A 9,399-nucleotide genomic window follows, 5' to 3' on the forward strand; every position below is an offset into this window, starting at 1 on the left:
TACAAGTACAACCTAACAATTAAGTTTATACTAGCAGCAAACAAACAAACATGGGGATGATTTATGACATGGGTGATAGAGGACACATTTTTGCCAAAATAAATAGTTGAGATACCAGTCATATTGTTCTCATTGTTGGTTTCCAATAAAGCAGGGGTCGGGATCTCTTTTGACTCAATGAGCCATGCAGCAAACTATAGATTTTCTTTTTAGGGAAAGCCATACCATATATTTCAAGACAAAATTAAACAACTCTGTCAAGCCTGATCTCCAGAAAAAGATAATTCTTAAAGTGCATTTCATTTCACTGTGTGATGATTTCAGAAAATTTGAAATAATAATAATGCCCGAGCCTGTGTCCCAATTAAGACAAATATCCCACTTAAGTTATGCCTCCTCCTGCAGTTAAAATCATTAAGGTTTAATTTGACCATCGTTTTTGTTTTTAAAAATGGTTTTAAAACAAGGTGCAAGCAATATTTTTTCGTAAAAATGTCATAAAAGACAGCAAATGAGAAAAATATGGATGTATTTACCTTTAGCTGTGACCTGGTAACAGTTGTAACCTTGAAAATCGAGTACTGTAGTCATTATTTGTATTCTTTTCGGTTTTATAGATCCCAATGTTTGACATCATTGATGATCATTTGTGAGTATTTTTTTAGAACTTTCACAAACTATACTCTTGAAAAAATACCTAGGGAATGGTAGGAAGCAGAAGTCATGATTGCTGGTATATTCTGATTCATCTTATTGGCTTAGAGACAAAAAAATGTTAATGAAATTTCTCTTTGTCCGTTTTAAAGGTAAAAAAGCGCTACAGCTCTCCGATTGCTAGTGGAACAGAGTTGCACTCCCAGCTTAAAAGTGTTATAAAAGTGAATATTATCCTTGAGCCAGATGTGCTCATTAAAAAACCCAAACCTGACTCGCGAGCCATACGCGAAAGGTCACTGCTATAAAGCATTGTTTTTATCAAGTGTCAAAAAACTGCATTTCTTTTAAAGTTTCGACTTCTCTCTCTATTGAAGTGTGATTTGCTTTTTTACTCATGAGAGCTATTCTTAGTTGTGCTAGGTTTACCGGCTGGTCGGTTGGTCGTTTGGTCGGTCGCTCAGCTGGTTGTTTGGATCCCTTAACCACTAGGGTTGTCGGGGTACTATTTACTGTGGTGTGTCTTAGGTAAGTACAGCCTGGTGGCGCCCATCCTTCTCCAAGCCAACAAATGTTTCCACCCACGGACCTTTCGCGTGTAAGGCGAATGTGCTATCCACTGGACCACAGCTGGTAGGAGAGAAAAATAAGAACAAAGAAAACACTTGCCACTTGCTGTTCTGTTTATTGGTGTTATTTTACCATTGTTTGGTGGTGTGGATGTGCTTTTGCTAGTCCATATGGTCCATTGGGAATACATCTGTTACATAATTGATTGCTTCTTTGTGGTGTCTTATTCATCTTTGTTGATCGAACAACAGATTTGTTTTGCGATTATGGTTTCTGTCATCGACTTCAATACAGGATCATTTGTTTTTATTAGGCTTTCTGGAAGAATTAATACCCAAAAAACAACTGTTCCCAGACTCTCTTTGCAAGGTAGTCTATAGAATTGGTGCGATGATTGATGTATTGAGTAGGGAGCATTTGAGCTATTTCTTGGGGGTGTATCCTGTATCATGCATAAAGTACTCTCATCAGTTACAGCACTCTTCGCCACCTCCCAGTGCTGATGGAATAGTGGGGCGGTTTAAATGGGAAAAGGTTGGAGAAGTTGAGATGCAATCAAACTTTACACTTATTCTCATAGAATTTAACAAGACAAGACATGTTTTTCAAATTTGAATGGTCATGAATCTTAACTGACCACTTCTGTTGTGTGAGCCCAATTCATGAAAAGAATAAATGACATACTTTGTCTGTGAGTGTGAGTGTTTCATTCCCAGTTTAAAAGCTCTGGGAAGACAAACTCCCAGCAGAGATGAGCTTCCCTTTACACAGATTATTTTTAGACTTGTTTGATGAAGGTGGATGAGGTGTGGAAACCACTGATGTGTCAGTATAGGTTTGAGGGTGCAAGGGAGGCATTAAGGACACTATCCGCGAAAGGTGAGAGGCAAGGATAGTCTGAATGATGCAATAAAAAAGAGCGCTGGAGTGATATACTTGAGGGAAAGCTTGCAGCAGTAAAGTTTCAAAGGAAGCGCGAGTTAGGAGAGAAAGATAAAGGATGAATTAGAATGACTTAGAGAAGCAACAAAAACTGTCCCAACTTTGATGCTGTTGTTGTGTCACTTAAAAGCAGTGAAAACATGTCTGCTTAGCTATCATCTTTCAACGAAGTTACGCTAAGCCTCTTATCTTTCTGCATGAGTATTTGACTGTGATACAATGTGTAACATATCCACCCCTATTTTTCCCAACGTTCAATGTCCTGACAAGAAGTGTCAGCACCTGCTAGATTGCAAGCTAAAAGGCTTCTGGAAGCTCATGCTTCCATCAGTCCAAACCTGGTTGTTGAGTCCACACAAGACACACCTTTATAAGTGGGGTGCATTGTTAGAGGTGTCCTTAAAAAGTTGAGAATAGAATGTTATATGTATAATACAAGTATGTGTTAACAATTCCCTACTGGGTTTAAAGAGCTCTTGTGCTTTATTTTCCACTGCGCCCATCTACTTGCATTTTACTTTTAGCCGAGCTGTTTGGGGTGGAACACATTAGGTTCCAGGAATGGAGGCTGGAGTGAGTGCGAGAGAGTGACGTCATGCTCGTCAACACAGGTTTTTGTTTTGTTTTTATTTGTTGGTGTAGCATGAAAATTGTGTGAGTAAGAAATGTGGAGTCCAAATCCTAACCCAGACCCCAAGAAAGAGTTTAATGGAGCGCATTCAAGAAATACACGTACTTGCGCGCATCATGAATGAGCTGACTGAGCCTTTAATGATTACATAAGCCATTAATGGCGGCAGAGAATGAAGAGGTTCCAGATTTCGTAAAGCTTACATAAGAAAAGCTGATAGTTGTTTACCAGCAAGGCTTTGACCAGACATGGGGACTTGAGACTTAGTGACTTGGACTCGAGTCGACTCGAGTCGCTGTTTTTATGACTTGTGACTTGACTTGGACTTGGCAATCTAAGACTCGGGACTTGACTTGTGACTTGACTTGCCCAAGAAAAAAATACTTGGGACTTACTTGGGACTTGAAGGTGAAGACTTGAGACTTACTTGAGACTTGCACATGTGTGACTTGGTCCCATGTCTGGCTTTGACTTCCAAAGTATACATTCTTTCATTAGCTCAGGAGGTAGAGCGCTCATCTTGGGATCAAGAGAATGCAGGTTCGATTCCCGGCTCCTCCATGCTATATGTCGAAGTGTCCTTGGGCAAGACACTGAATCCCTAAAGCCTCCGATAGCAGTTGTCTTGTATGGCTGATGCTGCTATCGGTCAGTTAGTGTGTAAAAGGGAAAAGTGTGAAGCACATTGTAAAGCGCTTTGGGAGGTCTTCATCGACTTGAAAAACGCTCTATAAATATGCAGACCAGACCATCTAACACAAACTAGGGCTGCAACAACGAATCGCCAGCATTGATTAAAATTGATTATTAAAAGTGTTATCAACTAATTACATCATTGTTTTATTGTGTTGCACAATTTATGAGCCAATAAGCAAGTTAAACACTGTAAATAATTGTATTGGAACTCGTTGTCAAGTTGTAAAGTTGTAGTACCACTTTGGTCCAGCAAAGAACGCTTTAAGACTTTTTTTATAAGTACAAATCAGATAAAGTCATGTTAATTTGTATAGCCCTTAATCACACAGTCTCAAAGGGCTCCACAGACCGCAGATGATTGCAAACTACAGACTATTATTACACCATCCCCTGATCTAAAACCTACGTGCAGGCAAGGAAAAACTCAAAAACCTCAACCTGAGGAAAATGAAATAACATTGAGAAGGGACCGCACATGAGGTACAGTACTGTATCTTACTTTCTTTTTACTATTAATCATTTTTATTGAGCATTGCATCACTACAGACAAAATTGGTATGAAACCGTCAAACACTTCAAAGTCAACAAGCACAAAAAGTGCTGCAAAAATACATAGAGAAAAAATATATATATAAATTAATAAAATACAAAAAGTAACAACATATATAATAATGATGACATGTTTATCTCAACACAAGGGCCAGCCTTTTAAGCTATTATATATTATTTGCACATTAGGAACGTTTATCATATTCAAAGAGTTACCCAAAAAACAAATTTGTTGACAACAGTTTTAAAAGTGGGTTTATCAAAAGATATGGCTGATTAAAAAATGTAATTTGTTGCACTTTATTGGATATTGTTTTGTGTGATAAGTCTAAAGGTAATATGATCTTTGGATAAGGTGGTAGGAAAAGAGTATCATACACATTTGCAGGTGTAAAGCACACTTTTATATGTATTTTTGTTTTTTGTTAAGTTATTTGTCAAACACTTGTTTTTCTATTGTTTTATATTATAGAATATTCTGTTGTGTATTATTTCTTTTATCCATCCCAAACTTCAATATTTGAACTTGGGAAGAAATTAAAAAGATGTTTTTTAAAAATTCAATTCATCGATAAATCTAAAAATAATCGATTATTATCAAAATACTTGTTCGTTGCAGCCCTAGAACAAACGATAAGATTCAAATTTTAAGAGGCAAAGTTTTCTGTAGAATACTTCAAGTGGAGTTTCAGAGTGTAAGAAGATTTAAAGGTGTTTCTTAAAAAAATACATTAGTCGTTTCTTGCAGAGAGAAGAGGATTTCATGAGCTAATAGTATCGATAATTTTTAAAATGTGGTAATTGTTAGAGGTATCAGTCTAAGTAAAAATGAGGTGTATAACTTTCCTAAAAAAACAAGTAATACAGCAAATAAAACAAAGACAGTCTTACTGAAAGTCCCGACATTTTACATTTTCAGTTGGCAACCTTTTCTCATTTCAGGCTATTGTATTTCCATTCTGACATTATGTAAGCTCCCTGTCTTATCCTTATCAGTCATTCACTGAATCCTTTGTTTTCTCTCAAGCCAGCGGTTTGGCTTTTCATCTTCTTTCCTCCAGTGTCGCCCATCTGCTTCCGCCCCTCCTCCTCTTCCTTTCCTTTGCCCACCGTCAACGAAAAGAGACAGGGAGGGTGCGTAGTCAAAGCAGAGGGATGATGCTCATCGGTGGTTGTAAACGCGCAATCACAAAGACGTCTCTGTCTGGTTCATTTCTCGCCTTCTTTCTTATCCTTTCGGCTCTCTCGCAAGCTTTACCTCAAAGCTACATATAAGCCTGATTGTATCTGAATCCTATTTTGTGTGTTTCACATTTCTACGCCACACCCTTGGATTAGTACACCTGTTTGGATGCTACAGTTTATTTAGTCCATTAGACAGAAAGCAGAATGAAGAAAATCTGGTCAAAGAAGAGGTTTCAGGTGAGTCTGTTCTTAAAATTACCAGAATGGTGCACTTGTTGCATTGATGTTTGTGAGATTCTTTATTAATTCTTAAAATTCTTGCCCCACTCCTTACCAAATTAGTGTATACAAATGTATTGACTTTTGACACATCTTATTTATTTCGGTTGTTGCCATGCCTCTTGTTAATAATAAATTTACTCATCCCATCATTGGATTGATTGCAATATAATGAGCCAGTAAGACAGGAAGCTAGCATATTAAAGATTTTGTTGTGACACAATAAAGGCATTGATGTAAGAGACAAAAAGTGTGTCAGTAGGCTACACTCTATAACCGCGTAGCCACTCAAAGAAAAGCCCAGATGCAGTGCTGGTTTCAAGATGTTATCATTCTCCTATCTTCAGTGTTGTAGAGTTCATATTCCAGATAAAAAGATTCAGCCTCTCCCTGCCGATTTGGCAATCACAACAACCCGCCAGGCAACAGTTGCCTCACGCACAAAAATACTCTCCCATTGGCTGAGGAAACGTAAATGGGGAATTGGCATTTTTTGTTAGGGAGGGGTTTGATTTTGTTACTTTCCATTCATCCTAGTGACTTCATGGTGTGTTGCTCTCCAAGGTTCTGAGCGACTGATTGCGACTTGCAGAGAAAATAAAAATAATTTTGCCATCTTAAACATAGGATTATTTTTATATTTTTTTTTTTTTTTATTTTGATGGATATGTCAAAAAAATAAAACTATACACCTCCAAACTGTTCTCAGATTCCTGTAAAAATTAAGTCAATTTGAGATAGCTCTTATATTTGAAGCCTCACCTTGCCAAGGCATACAATATAGGGTGATAAATTAGTTTCCCAAAAATAATTGCAAGTTTGGTTTGCAACATAAAGCTTATACATTTATACACTCTAAGCATCTTCTCTTTGCAACAACTTGATATATCTTCCTGACTTGATTGCATAAATGAATATTAAATAATGACATAGAATCATAAATTAATTGCTTTTCTTTTAGTACATAATTTTCCCCCTAACCTACACTCTCAAAATAAGTCTACAACAAGCAAGTCTTCTAAATAATTGTTGTTCTGTATCTTGTTGCAGAGAAGCAGCCATTCCACGCGGGCATTTGGCAGATTCACGCATGGTGTGTTGCCATTATGAGCTTTTCTATCGTTCTGTTTTTATGCCTTGTCGACATTTCTCTGCCAGCCTTGGAATCCTCCCAGTAATGACTTTCGCCCCCACACGATTGTCTGTGTCTGCCTTTAAGTGGCCATCAGCAAGAGTGGCTCGTACAAGCGCGCATCCACTCCTAGAATGCAATAACTTTGCAATTCAGCCTCAGCATAAAACCCTCACATGATTAGTGTCTAAACCTATTTGGGATATCAAGAGACTCGAGACTTAATTTTTGTTTAGCTCCCCATTTTTCCCTCTGAATCATGATTACACACCGCCAAGGTAATTATGTGGTGATGACTGCCATGCCTTGGTTCTAGGCTCTTCGAATTAATTTGATGCAGCCAAACGGAGAGAGGTGTCGCTACAACTAGAGAACACTTGTGTAGTGATTACTCTGCTGCTGATTGTAGATTTTGCAACGGCTCTACCATTAAGCCAACCTGCTGGAATTTTGTAATCAGGATCTGGCTTGATGGTGCGCAGCGCCAATGAAGCGCTGTGACCACTAAACATATGTGTCGGGCCACCCGCTGATTTTAAACCTCGAATGGGTATGAAGAGGACTGGTTGTCGGAGTGAGAGGGATGCTGGTTTCCATAGTAACGGTGCTTTCCCGTCTGCCCTCTCTTGCTGCCACTACGGAAGCGAAGTTTTCCGCTCCTGTCGGAAGCATAGCAACGGTAAACTTTCCCCTTTTGGATTGTCTTCAATGTTTTATCATCAGTGATTTATCACCAACGGAAATCTGTTTTTACTTTTGTATTTCATGTCATCCAATTGTGGATTCCTTCACACAGCCCATTTCCTCTTAATTTGGTCATCCAATGTGTACATTTTGTTGTGAAAAATAAGATGCATGGATCCATTTATTTTGCTGTTTTCAATGCTAGATGATTAGCTGTGTACTTGTCCCACCCTGGCTTCTGCACATTTAAATGTCTCTGGGGCAGCCTTCCTCTTCCACCACCTCTGCCTGCCTCGTCCATTGTTGATTTTCTTCTCTAATTTTCTTTCCAGACTCTGAGACCACAGAGGATGAGACCACAGAGCCCCAAATGGAACCAAAAGGAGGGCTTAGGAGACACCAAGAGAGGACCACCTGGGGCGCACCTTTAGGTATTTCTGCTGGCGTTTTAACATGTTGTAGGGCATATTTTTAAAAGGTTCGTTATGATTGGGTCTGACACACCTCCTACAAACAAAGGCCCCAACAGGGATTTGAATTGGGCACAGGTGTCATTGACAAACCAAAATATAACTGAAATCAACTTTTTTTAAAGTAATGATGGCTTGATATGAAACTGTGCTTCCAAAGCAAGGGCAATATTATGAATATTGCACTTATATGATCAATAACCCAATGTATGACACACTGATCCATTTTTTTCTAACTGAGTAAAAACCCATAATACGACAGACTTTTGTGATTTATGATGCTGAGACACTTCCCCTAGCACCTTTGAGCTCTTAATTAATCTATGGACAAAAAGATTCCAATAATACACGCTTGTGTAAAGTGATTTTATATAGTCTTAAATAAAGAATATACCCATGGATGTCTGGGTTTGCTTCGACTATCCAGCAAGGAGCACCCATGGCTGCTGCTACTTCTTTACTCCCTTTATCAAACTTTCTCTGTCACTCCAAATGAACAAAAATTACTGGCTGGAACTCAAACTCCCTGCTCCCAACTGTCTTCCAAACCTAGCAACAGCATGTCTGAATTTGGATCCTAAATATCTATGCTCCTTTTATCCTCCTGCTCCACCACAAAGATACATTCCTCACTTGAGATACACTCTGTGTTGGCGCTTTTTGCACTTCTGCGTCGGTGGACTGACACCCCGCACAGCCCCAAGAGAACTCAAATGGAGGAAGGGAAGAGAATATGCAATGGGGGTGGAAGGGGGTGATCTATCGTCTTTTTAAGGAATAGCTTGTTAGTGCCTCTGCAGAACACAATATGAACACAAGCTTTGCTTGAAAGAAAACAATAATTCATATTTTGGAATGATCATGAATCATGAGTAAAATGAAATTAAATTGCAGTAAAATGGTCGTTAAATAATCCCAGTCATCCATCTTTCTCTTCGTGAACGTGGATTTAAGGAGACTGTATACTTAGCATTGGGCACCAAAATAGCCATTAAAAGCTATTTAAAAGGTTGACATTAGCAACAGACTTCTTATTAATAAAATGATACTCCCTGCCCGCCTCAGCTGCATGGGGAGCAGAGCCTTACGCCGCTCTGCCCCACAGCTCTGGAACTCATTGCCGCCTAACCTCCGAAATTCTGTGACCCTGTCCACCTTCAAATTCGGGCTCAAAACTCACCTCTTGCCTCAGACTTGCCTATTCTTGACCATCTGGCTCACACACCGCCCCTTTTGACTATAACGTGTTTTATTGGCTATTTATTACTTGCTTGTTATACTCTTGTTTTACTTTTCAATTATTGTTGTGTCCTACTCAAATGTACAGCGACCTTGGGTGTCCTAAAAGGCGCTTTGAAATACAATGTATTGTTATTATTACATTGTGAAAAATCCAAGGTTTGTACATAAACCTTTTTGTTCAATTTAGGTGAGGGGGATCAGATGATGGACTATAGCCCTAATTCTTCAGATCGCCGAGCTACACTTCCTGGAACCCATGACCCTCTTGTGGAACGAGAGCTCCGGACACTAGGTTCCCGTCCACCAGGACCTAACTTGGACCCCATGAACCCATCCAGGCAAGCTGCTGGGAGTGATCCCACGGA

Source organism: Urocampus carinirostris, chromosome 3, assembly GCF_059441175.1.
Source record: "Urocampus carinirostris isolate Australia breed hairy pipefish chromosome 3, RoL_Ucar_1.0, whole genome shotgun sequence".
Classification (NCBI taxonomy): Eukaryota; Metazoa; Chordata; class Actinopteri; order Syngnathiformes; family Syngnathidae; genus Urocampus; species Urocampus carinirostris.